The sequence below is a fragment of the Alexandromys fortis genome, unplaced genomic scaffold, assembly GCF_014885135.2.
Source record: "Alexandromys fortis isolate MF-2015 unplaced genomic scaffold, M_Fortis_MF-2015_v1.1 scaffold_127, whole genome shotgun sequence".
In the NCBI taxonomy this organism is placed as follows: Eukaryota; Metazoa; Chordata; class Mammalia; order Rodentia; family Cricetidae; genus Alexandromys; species Alexandromys fortis.
Genome location: NW_026068006.1, coordinates 4,278,466 through 4,299,219, shown reverse-complemented (window position 1 = coordinate 4,299,219; position 20,754 = coordinate 4,278,466). Strand labels below are relative to the sequence as shown.

At 38.8% G+C, this 20,754-nt stretch overlaps 1 protein-coding gene across 14 annotated transcripts in view; it reads left to right on the top strand.

Annotated features, from left to right (window-relative positions):
* Il15 (interleukin 15) overlaps nt 1-20,754 on the top strand; it is a 79,988-nt gene that overhangs the window by 27,835 nt on the left and 31,399 nt on the right. For 2 of the 14 annotated variants that reach the window (XM_050161550.1, XM_050161545.1), the window contains exon 2: nt 15,588-15,624. The exons of the other annotated variants lie outside the window; for them this stretch is intronic. The gene's annotated coding sequence lies outside the window, so the exon portion shown is untranslated. The remainder of the gene's footprint in view (nt 1-15,587; nt 15,625-20,754) is intronic. 14 annotated transcript variants of the gene reach the window in all.

Sequence of the window (20,754 nt, the reverse complement as noted above, 5' to 3'; positions counted from 1 at the left end):
TTCCAATTGTTAACTCACTTCCAGCTTCTAAAAGAGGCATCAATCAAAACATAAGTCTGACTCATTGAAAAAAATTTCCTTTGTTGGGAATAAGAAGAATCTGGAGAAACTGAAAATGAAAACGCTAAACTGGGGAGAGAGGGGGTAGGTAGGAAATTTTTCTCTAATAGAAATCACAGAAATATGAATAGAGAAGGATGGGTAGAAGGCCACTGGGTGTAGGGAAAGAACATGAATAGACATTGCGCATAGGAAGAAACAGAAAAAGCATTTCAGCGCATTAAAAGGTATTCAAACCCACATAAAATGCTACTTGTCATCTAGTATTTATTGAAGAAATGAGGGATTGAAAGTCTGTGTTCTAAACTTGCATTCTGCCGGGAGACTTTAAGGATGAGCAAGAACTACTGGTAAGAATTGTATAACCACCCTGGGTGGAGCAGAATGCAGTTGACAGAATTTGGAAGGCAAATTTTTTATTTCATTTCATTTTTTTTTTTGCAAGGCAGGGTTTCTCTGTAGCTGGAACTACAGAGCCTGTACTGGAACTAGCTCTTGTAGACCAGGCTGGCATCAAGCTCACAGAGCTCCACCTGCCTCTGCCTCCCGAGTGCTGGGATTAAAGGCGTGCGCCACCACCACCCAGCTTTTTATTTTATTTTTTAAAAAGACTTTCCTCTTTTCATTTTGCATACCAATTCCAGTTCCCACCTCCTCCCATTCTCTCTACCCCATCCCCACCCCATCCATTTCTCAGAGTGGGTAAGGCACATTGCTTTGCAGAAGGACCAAAGCCCTCCCTTACAATATCTAGGCTGAGTAAGGTATCCCTCCAAAAAGAATCAGTTCCAAAAGGCCAGTGCAAGCAGTAGGGATACATTCTGGTGCCACTGTTAGTGGCTCCACAGTCTAACCCCAGTCGTGCAACTGTCACCCACACTCAGAGGGACTAGTTTGGTCCTGTGTTGTTTCCTTTCCTATCCGGCTAGAGTTGGTGAGCTCCCATTAGCTCAGGTCAGCTGGTTCAGTGGGTGTCCTCATCATGGTCGTGACCTCTTTGCTCATATTCTCACTCCTCCCACTCTTCAATTAGACTTTGGGAGCTCAGTCTAGTGCTCCACTGTGAATCTCTCTCTGCTTTCATCAGTTGCCGGATGAAGGTTCCATGGTGACATGTAAAATAGTCATCAATCTGACTACAGGGCAAGGACAATTTTGGCATCCTCTCCACTATTGCTTAGGGTGTTAGCTGGGGTCATCTTCGTGGATTCCTGGGAATTTTTCTAGCGCCAGGTTTATTTTTTTTTTTTTTGAGACAGGGTTTCTCTGTGGCTTTGGAGCCTGTCCTGGAACTAGCTCTGTAGACCAGGCTGGTCTCGAACTCACAGAGATCCACCTGCCTCTGCCTCCCGAGTGCTGGGATTAAAGGCATGTGCCAGGTTTCTTGCTAGCCCATAATGGCTCCCTCAATCAAGATATCTTTTTCCTTGCTCTCCATCTCCTCCCAACCCCATGCTCCCAATTTTGTCAAAAGATATTGTCTATTTTCCTGTCCCAGGGGGATCTATATATATATTTTCCTTAGAGTTCTCTGATGTGGGAGGGTCTTCTGTTTGTGTTGGTTTCATTGGTTAATAAAGAAACTGCCTTGGCCCATTTGATAGGCCAGCCCTTAGGTGGGTGGAGTAGACAGAACAAAATGCTGGGAAGAAGGGAAGTGAAGCCAGATGCCATGGAGCCAGACACGATGGAGCCAGCTGCAAGATCAGACATGCTCTATCTTTCCTGGTAAGACACCACCTCTTGGTGCTACACAGATTATTAGAAATGGGTTAAGCAAGATATGAGTGTTAGCCAAGAAGAGGCTAGATATAATGGGCCAAGCAGTGTTTATATGAATACAGTTTGTGTGTTGTTATTCCAGGGCTAAGCTAGCCGTGTGGGAGCAGGGCAGGACCAAAAGCAGGTCCGCTGCTCCCTCTACAAATGGTGCCCAACATGGGGCTTGAACCCATGACCCTCAGATTAAGACTGAGCTAGCCAGGTGGGAGCCAGGCGGGACAAAAAGCAGGCCCACTGCTCCTTCTACAGTCCTCCTTGTTATTTAGCTTCTCTGGGGTTGTGGACTATAGACTCATTATCCTTTGCTTTAAAGCTAGTATCCTCTTATGAGTAAGTACATACCAAGCTCATCTGTCTGAGTCAGGGTTGCCTCACAATGATTTTTTCTAATTCTATCCATTTGCATGCAAACTTCAAGATGTCATTGTTTTTTACTGCTGAGTAAATTGTATAAATTTACCACTTTACTGAGTAAATTGTGTGAATATACCACTTTTTAAAAATCCATTCTTTGGTTGAGGGGCATCTTGGTTCTTTCCAGGTTCTGGCTATTACAAATAATACTGCTATGAACATAGTTAAACAAATGTCTTTGTAGTATGATTTAGCATCGTGTATTTCTGGCTCTCGAGGTAGGTTGATTCCCATTTTTTTTTCTGAGAAATCGCCAAACTGATTTCCAGAGTGGTTGTATAAGTTTGAATTTCTACCAGCAGTGGAGGAGTGTTCCCCTTACTCCGCATCTTCTCCAGCACAAGCTGTCATTGATGTTTTTGATCTTAGCCATTCTGACAGGTGTAAGTTGGTATCTCAGAGTTGCTTTGATTTGCATTTCCCTGATGGTTAAGAATCGATGGTTAAGGATATGTTGAACATATCCTTAAGTGTTTTTTTTTTTTTGCCATTTAAAGTGCTTCCATTGAAAATTCTCTATTTAAATCTGTACTTCATTTTTAAATGGATTATTTGATATTTTGATGTCTAATTTCTTAAGTTCTTTATATATTTTGGAAATCAGTCCTTTGTCTGATGTAGGGTTGGTGAAGATATTTTCCCATTCAATAGGCTGCTTTTCTGTCTTATTGACTGTGCTTCCTGCTTTACAGAAGCTTCTCAGTTTCAGGAGGTCCCATTTAATTATTGTTGCTCTCAGTGCCTATGCTACTGGCGTTATATTTAGGAAGTGGTCTCCTGTACCCAAGTATTGAAGGTTACTTCCTACTTCTCTTCTGTCAGGTTCAGTGTGGTTGGATTTATATTGAGGTCTTTAATCTATTTGGAATTGAGTTTTGTTCATGGGGATATATATGGATCTATTTGCATTCTTCTACATGTTGACATCCAGTTGTGCCAACAATTTATTGAAGATGCTTTCTTTTTTCCATTGTATAATTTTAGCTTCTTTGTCAAAAATCCACTGTTCATGGGTAAGTGGATTAATATCGGGGTCTTTGATAAAATTCCATTGGTCTACCTGTCTGTTTTTATGCCAATACCGGGCTGTTTTTTATTACTGTAGCCCTATAATAGAGCTTGATGTCAGGGATGGTGATGCCTCCAGATGTTCCTTTATTGTACAGGATTGTTTTGGCTATCCTGGGTTTTTTGTTTTTTTCATATGAAGTTGAGTATTGTTCTTTCAAGGTCTGTGAAGAATGGTATTGGGATTTTGATGAGGATTGCATTGAATCTATAGATTGCTTTTGGTAGAATTGCCATTTTTATTATGTTGATCCTATCTGTCCAAGAGCATGGGAGATCTTTCCATTTTCTCATATCTTCTTCAATTTCTATCTTCGAAGACTCAAAATTCTTTTCAAACAGGTCTTTCTCTTCTTTGCTTGGTGTTACCGCCAGATATTTTCTGTTAATTGTGACTGTTGTAAAGGGTGTTGCTTCTCTGATTTCTTTTTCAGCTTCTTTACCATTTGTATATAGGAGGGATACTGATTTTTTTGAGTTGATCTTGTATCATGCCACATTACTGAGGGTATTTATCAGCTGTAGGAGTTCCCTGGTAGAGTTTTTGGGGTCACTTTTTTATACTATCATATCCTGCAAATAGAGAAAGTTTGACTTCTTTCTTTCCAAGTTGAAGCCCCTTGATCGCCATTTGTTATCTTATTACTTTATCTAAAACTTTAAGAACTATTTTGAATAGATATGGGAAGAGTGGACAGCCTTGTTTTTAATTTTAGTGGAATCACTTTGAGCTTCTTTTTCTTTAATTTGATATTGGCTGTCAGCTTGCTGTATATTGCTTTTATTATGTTTAGATACGTTCCTTTTTTCCCTGATCTCTCCAAGACCTTTATCAAGAAGGGGTGTTGGATTTTGTCGAATGCTTCTTCAATATCCAATAAAATGATCGTATGGGTTTTTTAAAATATTTATTTATTTATTTATGTTTTGTGCATACAATATTCTGTCCATGTGTATGTCTGCAGGCCAGAAGAGGGCACCAGACTTCATGACAGATGGTTGAGAGCCACCATGTAGTTGCCGGGAATTGAACTCAGGACCTTTGGAAGAGCAGGCAATGCTCTTAACCACTGAGCCATCTCTCCAGCCCCCATATGTTTTTTTTTTAATTTCAGTTTATTTGTATGATGGATTACATTGGCAGATTTTCTTTCATATGTTGAACCATCCCTGCATCTCTGGGATGAAGCCTACTTGGTCATGGTGAATGACTTTTCTAATGTGTTCCTGGATTATATTTGCCAGTATTTTACTATTTTGCAACAATGTGCATGAGTGAGATTGGTTTGTAATTCTCTTTCTTGGTTGAGTCTTTATGTGGGTTCAGTATCAGGAAAAACTGTAGTCTCATAAAAAGAGTTTGGTTAATGTTCCTTCTCTTTCTATTATGTGGAACAATTTAAGGAGTATAGGTTAGCTTTTCTCTGAAGTTCTTGTAGAATTTGGCACTGAAACCATCCATCCCTTTTTTTTTGCTTGTTTTTTGTTTTTGTTTTGGTTGGGAGGCTTTTGATGACTGCTTCTATTAACTTGCAGGTTATAGGTCTATATAAATTGTGTGCCTGGTCTTCATTTTGGTATGTGGGACCTATCCAGAAATTTGTCTATTTTTTTACATTTTCCAATTTGGTATAGTACAAGTTTTTGTAGTATGGCCTAGTGATTCTCTGCATTTCCTCATTGTCTGTTGTCATGTCCCCCTTTTCAATTCTGATTTTGTTAATTTGGATGTTCTCTCTCTGCCTTTGATTAGTTGCATAAGGGTTTGTCTATCTTGCTGATTTTTGTCAAAGAACCAGCTCTTTGTTGCATTGATTCTTTGTTTCTATTTTATTGATTTCAGCTCTCAATTTGATTATTTTCTGTCATCTGCTCCTCCTGGATGAGTCTGTTTCTTTTTGTTCTAGAGCGTTCAGGTATGCTGTTAAGTCATTAGTGTGAGCTTTTTCCACTGAGTGCTATGAAGTTTCCTCTTAGCATTGCTTTCAAAGTATTCCATAGGTTTGGGCATGTTGTGCCTTCATTTTTGTTGAATTCTAGGAAGACTTTAATTTCTATTTTTATTTCTTCCTTGACCCAGGGTGATTCAATAGTTCACTGTTCAATTTCCATGAGATTGTAGGTTTTCTGTAATTAGTATTATTGTTAAATTCTAACTTTAAACCATAATGATCCAATAGGATACATGGGGTTACTCCAATTTTTTTTATCTGTTGACGTTTGCTTTATTACTGAGTATTTGGTCAATTTTAGAGAAAATTTTATGAGGTCCCGAGAAGAAGGTACATTCTTTTGTGTTTGGGTGGAATGTTCTGTAGATGTGTAATAAGTCCATTTGACATCTGTTAGTTCTCTTTCCTGGATGGTTTGTCTTAACAATTTGTTGGATTTGACATTTTCTTTGGTCTATTAATCTGTTTCCCCTCTGTATTCTATGAATATGTTTTATTTCATGGTTAAGAAAGGAGTTGCTTTAGCCTATAGCAGGGCAGAATATAGGCATGCTTGATGAGATATATATAGAGAGAGTAGGCAGTGTCAGAGTTTTGCCATGCAGCTGCAAAAGAAGAAAGATGTCAGAACAGATCCTTACCTGTTAAGCCACAGCCTCATGGCAATACACAGATTAATAGATATTGGTTAATTAAGATGTAATAGTTAGTTAATAATAAGCCTGAGCTAATAGGCTAAATAGTGTTGTAATTAATATAGCTTCTGTGTAATTATTTTTGTCTGGGCAGCAGGCAAACAAACAATCAGCCTCCATTTACAGATGACACCAGAGTTGGGCAATTATATCCACATAAAAACTGATAGAGCTTGGGAAGGAATTCTAGATACAAAAGAACAGAGTTAAGCACAGCTTCTTGGTAGCCATTTAAAAAAAAAAAGATAGGCTCTGTTTTCTGGCAGCAAGCAGAGTTGTGGCTTCTTTAAAAAATGGTGGCTTCCTGGTTCATGCTAGTAGCATGAACTCTGGCTTGTTCAAGAGGTCTTGTACTTAAATGGAGTCTGTGAGCAGCATGTTACAAATTGCTTAACAGTGACATAGACCTGCTGCATCCCTGGAGCTGGGGCATTGAGCATGGCTCACAGAGCTGGCGGCAAATGTACCTCTACCATGTAGGACTGTGTGGGGCCAAAAGGCAAAGCAACCTCATCCATAACCAGGCTGCTTAGATTTAGAATAAGAAAAAGGACTCCTGGTCAAAAATGATAACAGATATGGAATAAATATGGATTCAGACAAAAAGACCTCTGATTGGGTCACAGTGTTAGATAAATGTACATAGGTTTAAGATAGAGAAGAAAAAGATTATAGGCAATTATAAAAAGAAATAGGTTTCAAAAAGTAAAACAAAGTCTTTAAAGAAGCAATAAACATAATTTGAAAGAGTACACATAGTCATAGATTAAAGGACTAAAGAAAAAAGCCATGTAAAGATGAAAAAATACTCAAAGAGTCTGAACTAATCATATTATTGTGCTCTCTTTGAATTTTTTGACTGCAGAGAGTTATTTGATTCTGGGGGCTGCTAAGCTAAACCAACATATATATTTTAAAGGTATCTTGGCTTAAAATTTGAGTCTAAGGATATGTTACTTTGGAAAAGAGATTCTGCTTTTGTTTACACAGAAGCTGAGAACCTGTGAATTCCTTCCAGGCTAATGTGGTTTGCTAGAACAAGCCCTGGAAAGGTCTTCATGAACTCTAAAGATACTTTGCCCAACTAACAACAGGAAGCAGTTTGGAGAAAACAACAGTCAAATTCCCAAAATGATTGTTTATAAATGTTTGTTTTCATTTAAAAGGGGATATGATAATATAGAGATAAATACTTTGTATTGGTATGGATTTTGGTCTATTGATACAAATTGAAGGAAGATTTGTTACACTGTGTATATATATATTTCTTCTCTTGTTTACAGTATTTTGTTTGTGCAACTCATTTAAAAGTGTAGTGTATAACTATGAAATAAAGATTAACAGATAATCATCTATAATAGTTAAACTTATAGTTATGTTAGGTTTTCTAGATATACAGTAATATATTTCAGAGGGGTAAGTATTCTTTAAACCTTTCAAAGATTTGCAGAATATGGCATTTAAATGTTTTAAGAACTTAGACTTTTCTCAATAGTGAGACATAGCTGCTTCTGGCAGCACCAATACTTCAGAGAAGTTTATGGGCAGTGAAGAAACCCATTTTGGAATTTGCCTTCAATGTTACAAAGCTAGCCATTTGGGGAAGAAACTGTTATTGTCTGTACTGCTTGATGTATAAACTGGACATGCAGAACCCACAGGAAAGTGACTGTTGAACTTTCCAAAAGATGGGATGGTTTTTTAGGGTTCCTTATGAAACATTGTGACAGACATTCTGCAGGATACAGAAGAACATGACTGACAAACTGTCAATATATGTGAAACAACCTTTTAAATTTTCTGCTTAGTGGAAATATCTGCCAGATACCGTGGGCCTATAGGCTGAAGATGGATGATCTAATGTTACAAAAGGACTTTGGGTGACTGTCAATTCTAGAACTTTGGAAGTTGCTTACAATGCACTTCCTGTTTACTTAGGTAATGTTTTATCCATCTGTGGTCTTTGAAGACTTGAAGACAAATATAGTTTTCCTTAGTTATGATAAAAGATAAATTAGATATAAAACTTTAGACTCACAAAGATAGTTGATAGAGTATTTTCCTTAATTTGCCAAATGTAAATTGACTAAATATTGTACCTACAATTCTTGCTTAATAATTGTTTTGTTTATATAATTTTACTATATTAAAGTTAAAACCTTCCTTTTTATTTAGACAGAAAAAGGGAGATGATGTGGGATTCCTCTCTCTATGCTGTGAATATATTTTATTATCTTTAGTTAATAACAAACTGTTTCAGCATGTAGCAGGGCATAATATAGCCGTGCCTAGAAGATATATGTATATATATGTATATGAGAGAGAGAGAGAGAGAGAGAGAGAGAAAGAGACAGAGAGAGAGAGAGAGAGAGAGAGAGAGAGAGAGAGAGAGAGAGAGAATAGCAGAGTCAGAGAGATGCTATGGAGCTTGCAAAGGAAAAGACACCAGAACAGAACCTTACCCAGTAAGCCACAACCTAGTGGCAATACACAGATTTATAGAAATGGGTTAATTTAAGATTAAGTGTTAGTTAATAAGAAGCCTGAGCTAATATCCAAACAGTGTTGTAGTTAATATAGTTTCTGTTTTATTATTCTGATTTGGTGGCCCAGAAACAAATAAGCAGACTCACTTACATCTCTATGCTATCTTCAGCACCCGAGATTCTCTTTCATCTCTTGTGTTCTGCTGGTTCCGCAGTTCCCGCTTGTTTTCCCAGATTCTCCATTTCCAGAGTTCCCTTGCTTTGTGTTTTCTTTATTGCCTCTCTTTCAGTTTTCAAGTCTTGAACTGATTGCCTTACCTATTTGATTGTTTTTTCTTGGTTTCCTTGGGTTTCTTTAAGAAATTTATTGATTTCTTCCATTTTTGTTTGTCTTTTTCTCCATTTCTTTAAGGAAATTTTTCATTTGCTCTTTGAAGGTCTCCGTCATCCTCATAAAGTTACATTTAAAATTGTTTTCTTCTGCTTCTTCTGGATTAAGATGATCAAACCCACCTGTTGTATGATCACTGGGTTCTGGTGTTACCATGTTGCTTTTTAGGTTGTTGAATGAATTCTTACATTGGCACCTACCTATCCCTTCCTCCAATTGGTGTTGGCATTGTCTTTACCTCTTGGTCCAATATTTGTAGTTGCCCTGTGTGTCTTTAGAAACTGTTCTTGGACTGCTCTGTACTGCCACTGTCTGTCTCTCAGAGAGCCGCTGAGGTCTCTCTTGGCCCGCTGTCTTGGTCCTTTCTCTTGGTCTGCTGTCTTGGTCCTTTCTCTTGGTCTGCTCTGTGCAGTCGCAGCCTGTGCTTCAGAGTTCCTATGCAGACAAGACGGATATGAGGGTTGGGGGCAGAGTGTGGCTTATAGCTTAGGAAGCCTACCTGCAGGAAGCTTGCCAGCTGGCTAGCTAAAGAAGGCAATGCAGATGGGGGAGGGGGCTGGGGTTTTGCCAAGGTACTGAGGGCCTGTAGAGTGGGATGTCCAACTGGGTGGGTGATCACTCACCTCTTGGTCTACTCTGCGCAGTCACAGCCTGTGCTTCCTGGAAGATGATTTTTTTGAGTTTCATTTCATAGTGTCTCTCTCTCTCTTTCCTTCCCCCTCTCTCCTTCCTTTCTTTCTTGTTTTTTTCCACCCCCCTTTTCACCTTTTATCTGTGTAGTGCAGACTAGCCTCACATATGCTCCCTATGTAGAGAGGCTGGCTATGGATGTCTGATCTTCCCCCGCCTCTATCGCTTGTGTGTGAGGGTTAGAGGTCAGCATTACCAATAGCTTAATGGCTACTTCAGTCACACCCATATATTGCCTTCAGAAAAAAAAAAAAAAACTGAAGTAGAATGCAAATTTGTAACTTAAAAAAAATACATTTCTTTATTATTTGTTGGGTCAGGGGCCATGCATGTGTGAGATAACAGAGAATGGCTTTCAAATCGGTTCTTCCTTTATATGATGTGAGTTCCAGGCACGGAACTCAAGCCGTCAGTCTTGACTGGGGGGGCAAGTGCCTTTACCTACTGAGCCATTCCATTGCCTCACAAAGTTTTAGTCTGGACAACTTTGTAAAGTATAAGGATTACTTCACTCTCGACTATTATAGAAACTGTATTCATTTATTGCTTGTTTTTTCATATATTGAAACTATGCTTAATATCTTTGTAGTTAGGAATGTTTGTATTTTTAATTTGTATAATCACTTCACACATTAAAGTGCTATATTGTAATATATTTTACTTTATAAAATCCATTAATCTTATACTTTTACTACATATTAATTTATAGAACTTAATTACTTATGTGTTGTCAAATCTGTTAATCTTTCTTTTCTAAATATCAATATCATTAGAAATCAGATACATTTTCTCTGGATAACTTTGTTCAGAAAATAAACTTGCAGTTTGTCATGACACGGGTTGAGGCTGCTTTCTCTGAAAGAGCTGGTTAATTGTTCCATGGATTCCTAAGTGATTCCTCTAACCTCTATCCTGCTGCTTCAGTATGCAGATTTAGAAGGATTCATAGAATCAGTTCAGTGCCAATGAGCTGCATTCTTTTCACCAAGTAGTTGACTTTAAGTTCCACTAAGTCTGCTTCCTCTTTATTATTTAATAATTCTTTTTCTATCTAAGAAGTATCCGTACCAGTGGAATCTCTTCTAAATGAACTTAGGAACACAGTGCAACGTCAATTTCACTTCCTCTATCAGCTCCTGTGTGTTAACTTGGCTTTCAATTTCATTTCTTAGGAAATAATTTGGGAAAATGTAATATTATTGTAATGTGTGGTATTCCTAACAAGGATTAAGTCTGCACTTGAAATTATTTAACTGTCTGTCTGTTTTCCAATCTGTTCTTGTTTTCTGTTTCTTATGGTTTTTCGAGACAGGGTTTCTCTGTGGCTTTGGAGCCTGTCCTGGAACTCACTCTGTAGACCAGGTTGGTCTCGAACTCACAGAGATCCACCTGCTTCTGCCTCCCAAGTGCTGGGATTAAAGGTGTGCACCACCACTACCTGACAGTAATACCAATCCAATACCAATACCAATTGTCATAACCATTCTTAAGTACTGTATGATTTAGTGGCTACTGGGAGTTAGCTATCTCTCCTACAGACAGCAAGTTATTAGTTTTTACTTATCACTGGCCTTTTCCCAGACATGTCATAGACGTCGACACTTTAATCTTTGTGGCACCTCTGGTCTTGGCTCAGTTTTGTTAACTGCATGATCGTAGATGTCATGGCCATTCCATCCCCCCCCCCCTTTAAATAGAGGTGACTGTATTTCCATAAATCTCTACATGTTTAATCCTCACACAATTGAGCGGAGTGGATCCCAGGCCTGTAGATTCCCAGGTCTGCCACTTAGTTTTATATTAGAACCTCCCACATGCCTCCGAGCCTTTTACTTTCACTTGTAACATGGGACGTATCATCCTATCTGCCTCACAGATGTCCTGGTGCGTGACAGACCCACAGTCCTTACCCCAGCTTGCATAGCACTTGACTTGTAGCCTGATGCTTAGAAAGCCATCGTGCCTGAGTTATCATCAACTGAGATGGTGGCATGCTTATCTGTGGGACAACATAAAATGAGCAAAGAGTATGAACAAGTCAGCCTGGAAACCGCAGGAGCTCACTGTAAGGAGAGCGTGTCTGTCCACCAGCGGTTTAACTCACCCCTGGTTATTTTTTTCTTTTTTTAATTCTCACAGTCTCCTTACTTTTAAAAAGGACACAATTTGTTCAGCCAGAACGATGAAGAAACAAGAACACCTCCTGCTTCTGAGGACTCGTTTATTCTGTTCGAGGAAGGAAGGGTGGAATTGAATCAAACACAAGGTTTTTCGAATAACTTTGGCTTTTTTGTTAAATTCTCTCAGTGTTTGATAATGTGGGTGTATTTGCTTTTTTCTCAGTGCACAGAATGCATTGCTAGAACACTCTGGAGATTACTCCGCTGTGCATGGATATGTGAGAATGATCTTCTTCATGACCATCAATCCCTAATGAGCTTACTTATTTAATCTCTCATTTTAGTTTTCTGGTACAGCAGGTTATTTTAATATTACGTAATCTGGCATTGTTAACGTTTTATTATGGGCCATTAAGCTTTGTCTGCTGTCACAGTTAGTAAAGCTCACTTTACCAGAAATCTAATTTGAGCTCTAAAAGGTTGTGGAGTGAACAATTTCTCCTTATTAATACACATTATATGGTTGTGTTTACACCTTTTTGTAATTTTATTAATGTGTCAAATGATTGTTTCTACATTAATGTCACATAAACCTAGCATTCCATAGCCACACTTTTCTTCAATGGAGGGGTCTTTAAGAGAAGGCACTGATGCTCTCCTGAGGCTGTCTGCCTCCCAGGCTCTCTGGCGTGCCAGGTTCAGCTTCCATCAGGCTATCTTGCCACTGCTGCTCCAACACAAATGTTCCTCACCTGCCTTTCAAGTTCCCTGTGAGTTTTGGCAGACATTTCTCTATTCTTTCCAGAAAGGAGGTTTCAGTGTGTTACTCCAGCCTTCTTTCTGCCGGAGTTATTCCCCACTTGTTACACTGTCACACTGGCTGCTTCTGGACTGGGATGGCTCTCATGTTGGTATTTCTGGATGCATAGCCCAACCCGCGTTGGTGTCAGTACAGGCAGGAGGAGTTAGTCCGTGCATGGTAGCTTCGGCTTTGTCCTGCTTTGCTGTCGCACCCTCTTGGGAGAATACTAGAACGTATCACATTCTCCTCTTCTGTGGGACAGCCTCATGCTGAGCCTTCACTGGCAGGATTTCTTCTCTTTATACGGATAAACCAGATCTAGGCCAAATATCATGTCCAAGGTTGAATCCTGAGGACCTACATAGTGATGACTATGTACACTGGAGATGACACGCGAGGCTACCTGAATTCCTGGTCTGGTGCTGCTGTGAGCTGCGTAATCGTGCATTAAGATGTGTGCTGGCTGGATTAATGTCAACTTGACACAAGCTAGAGTCATCTGAGAGGACAGATGGTTCCGGCATATCAGGCTGTATATGCAAGCATGTAGGGCGTATTCTTCATTAGCAATTGATAGAGGAGGACCCATCCCATAGGAGGTGGTGCCACTCCTGTGCTGGTGGTCCTGGTAGGTTGAGCTAGTTACGGAGAGCAAGCCAGTAAGCAGCACCCCTCCATGTGCTCGCATCAGCTCCTGTCTCCAGGTTCCTGCCCTATTTGAGTTCCTGCCCTGACTTCCTTCAATTATGAACAGTGATATGGAAGTGTAAGCCAAATAAATCCTTTCCTCCCCAAGTTGCCTTATACTATTGCAGCAATAGTATAAGACAATATGTAACTTCTTTATACCTCAACTGTATTATATTTGAAATTATGGTATGCCCTCCTTTCGAAGTTGTTGTAACATAAAAATTAGTAATAAGATAAAAATAAATGGGAATAGTGATGTCAGTAGGAAGCACTTGATCATCCCCAGCCATTGTTCATGCAGAATCAAAGTAGAATATGGCAAGGTCATCCTCACATTCAGAGTCAAAGGGCACATGGGTACATATGTCTTCTTGTTGGAAACTAATGGGAAATGAATTTGGAAATACAAATGCATAATTGAGCAGCTCTCTAAAAGTTCATTTGAATTCAAGAATTAGCAAGCGGACTTGACGTATGACAGTCATTACTTAACTGAGTGATGCTGACTAAACCCACCATCAGGAATATACAGCAAAATCAAAATATGAGCAAAACACTTCACAGGAACCCAACCACAAGATGCGCTCAACTCAAGCTGTGTGTCTTCCAGTGCCATGGTGATAAGGGAGAGCAGAGAAGCCTATCTGAGAGCAAAGAGTTCTCCAGCCAAGGACGCTCTTGGGCGATGGATGCCTATTCTGTTAGCTTCAAGAGAAATGGGAGTTGCAAGACCAGGGTGTTGTAGCTGAGGAGATTTTTTTTTTAGATTTATTACATTTGAGATAGTAGTGGGTTATACAAATAGAAATACTCCAAAAGCCAAGAATTGATCAAGACTTTTGGAAATAGTGAGCTACTGTGTGTTTTAGTATTTGTAGATGTGTGACTTGTGTTCTGATTCTCATGATTTATATACATATATAATGTATACACATTAATATCTTTAATATATATTTGTACTTTGTTGGGGATCAGCCTCGACAAAAATAACACTTGCCATGGTAGAGGCGTGCGGACCAGAAATACAAGTAAAGAGTACGAAGACGAGAAAATAATAAAGCAGAAACCATAGAACAGTATCGGGAGGGGGTTCCAGTGAATACTGAAGTCTCCTGTGTTTAACTTCCCACACGCTTTTAAACCCCAACACAAAGGGGGAAATGAAGCAACAAGAGACTTCTTTAACATGATACAAAGGACAGCTCGCACAGTTAATTGCTTTAACACGTTGAGACATCAAGTCATTAGCATTCTGTGTTGAGGCAGTGATGCCACCCTAGACCGAGTAACCTGATGGGGCAGCCACTCCCCAGGTAACCTCACATCACCAAAGAAGCAGGTGTACACTGGCACATCCTGACCATCTCTCAGTATGGAATGGATCTACTTGTAGGAGCCATCTTAACGTCCAAAGAACCAAGTGATCACATCCCGAGGCAGGATATGTAGCTATACTTGTTGTCAACAATTTCGAGCAACCTCCAAACTCTCTGACCATCAGACAAGGAGGAAATTGGCTCACACTTTGCCTCCCCAGGACGTCTTCCCTACATTTTGAATTATGAGCATAATTTAAAATATATTACATATAACTGAAAGTAAAATTGTAATTTTAAAAGTAAAAATATAGTAATTTAGTACATATGTTGATATCTTACATAAGTATAATATATATTTAAAAATACAAATATATACAATGTTAAAAATAAAAGTATGCAATATTTCATTTCAAATGTAATAAAGTTATACATACATTAAGATATAATTTTATAGGTGTGTGTAATTAAGAGATAAAAATGTGGAAGAAGGCAAATAGTCTCCGACTTGTTTGTCGTCGTCTTCTGTGTCTATTGCCGGAGGGCAGTGGCTTTGGTGAGATGGTAGACATCTGGCTCTGGATTAGTCTCTATGCAGAGGTGACTTTAAACATCAATTTATCAGTCTGGCAGTGGTGGTGCAAGTCTCTAATCCCAGCACTCAGGAGGCCAAGCAGGCGGCTCTCTGAGTTTGCGGCCATCTTGGTCTACAGAGCTCCGAAGCTAAAGAGAAACCCTGCCTCGATTAACCAAAAAACAAAACAAAATAAAAATAAAAACAAAACCCCATCTATTTGTCTATGGTTACTAGAGAAGTAGCATTGCTGCTGTGTGAGGACAATGTGAGGGCAGGTTGGGGCTTCTCTGCTGAGCACACTTCTGACTGTGAGAGCGGGGCTCAGCCAGGGGCGCCCCCATTGCCATGCCCTGCCTTGTCTTTACCTACTCCCTCCTCTCCCAAGGCCGTTTTCTTCTCAGATGGAGAACATAGAAATTAAGGCCTTTCTCATCCCTTTCTTCCCCTTTCCAAGTCATAGCAACTAAAAACAGCTTCCATCTAATCCTCCTACTCCCTTCTTGCAGCTTGACTTAGGAAATTCTCTTTCCCGCTTTACTTGCAGGGTCCTGTGAGTCAGCTAAGGGGACAGACAAGCCTGGGTAAGTCTTCCCACTTCAGTCTGTTAGCAATGTCTCTGGAGGCCTTGTTTTCTAGTCTTGCTTATGCAAAGAAATCTTAAAAATCCCCAGAAACATTCCTTGGCTAACCTTGCAATCAATAAAATTATGTTAATAAAATATACTTAATTTCTAATATTTCTGCAAATTGAGGGAACAAGTAAATAGACTCATTATTCATGGTTAAGTTAAGAAACTTCTTGGTTAGAATGGACAGAATTCCAGAACTCAAACTGCTTTTTTAAATATTATGTAAAATACATTTGCTTTGGTCAATATTTAAAAGAATGAAATTGCCATCCCTTTGATGACCAAAGTACAAGAAGCCCAGCCAGTTGGTGAGTTGGTGCCAAACTGCTTCGTGCAGCCTGGCCAGTTCTAACTCATATGGTACTGCTCATGTGAGCCAAAGGCAGCGCTCTTTGTTTCTGCAGCACCCAGGAAGTCAAGCATTATTCTGTGATAATCCCACAGGCCGACAAAATTAGGAATTTTCTGATATTATCCTGTTAAAATAAAATCAACATTCAAAACCTCTGGGTTAATTTGGTTGACCTACTTTTATATATAATTGATAGACACCCTTAGAAGACACTTCGTGGCTCTGATAAGAAGGGAGGGAAATTTCGAGTCTATTTCTGGACAACCTTTGGCAGAGAAGTCACCAGTGACTTTTGAATGCTCAACCTAAATGGGACACCTATATTAACCCCACCAAGGCCCAGGTAATGGTACCCAAGAGAGGACAGAAAGGTTGTAGAAGGTGGGGGAAAGGAAGGAGTGCCGAGATTTCTATAGAGATCATTTTTTTTTCCAATACAACCTAGAAATTATCTTATTTCTTTTTACATAATATTTCATTTCAGATAAGTTTCTAAAGTCCATAGTGCATTGTTTTTGTATGAATAGCTTCTCAATTTAGGTCATAGAGAGTATTTTTAGATATATATTGTTATTTCTCATATTTTTGTTGGTTGATGGCATGATTTATTCTTCATCCTTAGACTTATTCCAGAATTTATCATTTTCATCTGGGCTCTTGGAGGTGGCAGTAGTCTGAAATTCTGTGCTTCCCCAATCATCGTTGTCCCATACGAATTTTCTTTCGAGCCAGCAGAAGCATGCAGACAGGGACAGAGAGGTCAGACCCTTTTGGTCCTAACCTCAGAAGTCGCATATGTTTTTGGTCATAGCTAGTCATGTAGAGAGAGGGCATATGATGATTTGAGGAATGAAGGAGAAAGTCCACCTTGATAAGGGGACTTTGGAAAAGGCATATGAAAGAAGAGAGATTGTTGTAACCATTTTAGCCCACATATATATGGCGCAGATTTTAATTTTCCATATAGTGAAAGACAAATTTGTTTCTATTTATGAGGGCCAACAATTATGTTTTTCATATTTCATAACCACCAGTAACAAATAATAATAAGAAAAACAGGCCACCATTTCAGTTTGGTCTGGTCTGGAAGAAGTTCCTGTTGACTCGTGGTTTTGGTTAACTATTGTCTAACGTGTCACAAGGGAAGGATTTATGTCTGTGAGAAAATCTAGCAGTTTGAGGGTTTCAAAGCCCTGACCATTGTGCTAATTCCAGTGTTAGTAGGGGTTGTAAATTTTCTTTCTCAGTTGCTGTCACTTTCGTACCTCTATGACAAGATCAATGTGGTTCAGTTTTGTCCTTGATTCCATGTGTAACCAAGGGCTAGAAAGCAGAGGGGAGGGTGGATGACTGCGCCTCTGCTCCATCCTCTTGTCTTTATTTTTAGCAGTGCTGTTCATGAAATCTAGGGCCTTGATCGCGCTAGGCAAGTGCTCTGACCACTGAAAGATGCTTGCAGTTTTTTTTCTCCATTTCAAAAAGTATTTTTGACATCATTTATAACTAGGTAATATCACTTTTTAAGCCTTCCCAGCAGAAGGCTGCTGGGTTATGCTGTTTGTAGTTTTAATGACTTTATAACTTAGAGCTCTTGAAGTATGCATGACAAAATAGAAAACACAGTTATCCATTTGACAAAAACAGAATTTCAAACATTTGCATAAAAACAGTGACAGTAAACAAAACATTCAGTGTATAGCCTATTATGTATGTCAGTTATAGCATGTCACTGTATCAAATATAGTTTTGTATATCTTGACCTTTGGATGCACTTCCAGCTCAGCTTGAACCCCACTCAGTGAGTGTCTGCTTGCCCTGAAGGTCTTATTTGTGTATCAGTACCAATGAGTTTGGACATTGAGAACAAGAAGCATGGAATGATTTGTTTGTTTGTTTGTATGCTTCTTTATTTATGTGTGTGTTTGTGTAGTTGCAATTGGTGAAATGTTCTGCCTCATAAGATATAGCATACATAACACTGTCTTATGAAGAGCAATACTCACAAGGCCACTTCTCAGGTTGTAAGGGTGCAATTTGTCATGCTTTTATATATTACTGTACATTTCCCTAGAATATCAAGCAACCATAGCCACCCAAACTAGATTACTTCCCTTGTCTTTGGCATGTTTCCTCCTCACCACATGCCCTGGGTACAAATTCATATGATTGACTTTGACACGTTTTGTAAGGTTACTTGGTTATGTTATTGTGGATCTCATACGAAGCTTTAATTTTCATCACACCAACCATAGCATATATAGGATATGAAGTTCCCAGACATATGAAATACAGCAGTAGTTTTTGTCATAAATGCTGATTTATAAAATAAGTCAGTAACTCTGAACTTTTGGAAAAATATAAAGTTACTATAGTCACATCTTAAATCCTTTCTATGCATTTGGATATACCTACAAAACATTCATACACCTAAGACTCAGGGAACATTGTGGAAGAGGTGTCAGAAATATTGTAAAAGTCAGAGGATCAGAAGTTTCCTGTGCAGTTGTGTCTCTTAGTAACATCAAAAACTACACCCCCCAAAATGTCACTGACATGACTGCCATAATGTGTGCTGGACAAGGACAACAGCAATAGATATGCCAGTGTAGAAGGGGAAAGCCATGAGACAACACTACTTAAGAAACTACAGACAGTAAGGAATGCTGAGAGTGGTAATAATAGTCTTCTCCAGGGAGGTGCACACCAGTGGCTACCCAAAGAGTTCCACAATAGCCCGGAGTGGAGTATAGCAAAGATTTACTTATTAGGGGATAAACTCACAGTAATCATAGTGAGCTGCAGTTTCCTGTGTGTGCTGGGAACAGGAACTGAATCCAGCAGCCAAGAGGCCCATGCATACCTTTTGTCTGCAATTATAGTAGATGAGACCACACCTTTAAGATATCCAAAGGCCAGTATCTTAAAGGCTATTCGCTGAAGGAGTTCCCACAGCACCTCCTCCTTTTGTCTAAACAAAAGATTTCTAAGCCTAGTACCAAACAATATACAATAAGAACAAACATCAAGTATTGCCCAGGGAAAAGAAGAGGCAAGAACATACATGAAAATTAGAATTACAACCAGCATGAACAACATCAAACAAAAAACATATGCTATGAATGTCTTGTCTACAGTCCTTTCTAAGATGACCTATTCTACCACTATTAAAACATTTGGAAAACTACTCTTCATACATACCTTTGGAAATTGCTTCTCCTACCCTAGCCTCAGTATTATAGTTAAATGACTCAGCACTGGCTGTGTGCAGAATCCACTCATCTATTGGTGGTGATTTGATCTTTAAGGGCCCATGTACATTTTTGCATTTCATGTTTGCATTTTTAAAAGCCAGAGATTCCATAAGTACTTGTCTAGTTTCTGAATCTGCTACCCCTATTTGTACAGCTTTAGTTAATCTTTGTAAAAAGTGACTAAAGGGTTCTTTTGGGCCTCGTGTGACCTTCGTGTACGATTCAATTCTTCTTCCTGTCCTTGAATACTACCCCAGGCATTCAAGGTTGCTGTATAGCATAGGAACAAGATGTATTTGTTCATCGTAAACAGCTTGACTCTGTGGATCAGCATAATGGCCCTCACAATAAATTTGACCTTGGGAAGCCTCAAATCCTTTGATTCTACCTTGATGTTCCAGACTTTAGCTTCTTCTCTCCAATAGCACTTCCACTGTAACTGCGGCCCATCTTCTAGCACTTCTGAGACTAAGCCAATCATGTGGAGTAACTCTACTGCTTGAAGCCCATATCTTTACCATCTCACTAACGAATGGTGAATGTATGCCATAAGATACTACTACTTCTTTCTTTTAGATCTTTTATACCTATAGGTTTCCATTTACATTCTGTATATCTATTTGGGTATTGAGTATCCTGGTTTTTCAGAGGTATAAATATCTAAAACTCTTGGTAAGTTTATCTCTGACTCTGAGAGGTACTGGTGATATTAAATCTTTTGCCTGTACCTTCTCTTTTTGCTTTTAAGTTCTGACAAGTTCCTCAATCAATTCAGATCTTTCTATCACTGCATTTTGAAAAGCCTGAATCTCTTGATCAGTGAATATTTTCAATAATTTCATCAAATTAATTAATTTCTGGTTCTCATATTGCACATGTAATTCAAACGCTTTAAATTTTTCCTTTAATGGTATCTTCTCATCCTCAAATATTATTTGGATGGCGTGTAGACTGCTTTCCTGAAGGAATGTTCTGTCTGATGGCCTCTCATGCCCTTTTAACAGATTTTGGTTGTCAGTTTCAAACAGTATGAATCCTTTCAGATAATCTCGCAGTGCCCTTTTGTAAGGTTTCATAATCCATTGCCATGTAAATTTTGTCTATTAAGGTTATCATTTTCAATAGTATGAATCCTTTCTACTAAATATTGTATACTTTCTAAAAGTTTCTCTTTCTTGACTCTGTTATCGAGTCATTTCTTTAAGGATATAAAGCCATTTCTTTAAGTATATGAAGAACAAAGCTAATAGCCACCATGGCCACAAAAATATATGTACAAAGTAAGTCATATAGCTCTTACAGAATTCCATCATAGTAGAAACAAAAAAGGTTGTTAAATTCCTGGATGGCAATATTGTCTGCAATTATTTTGGGGGTGGTTTACAATTTTCAAATTTATTTATTTATTAATCAAATTAACTTACCTCTTAAATTTTTCAGAGAATTGTTGTATATGTAATAATCTTTATTGGCCAACAG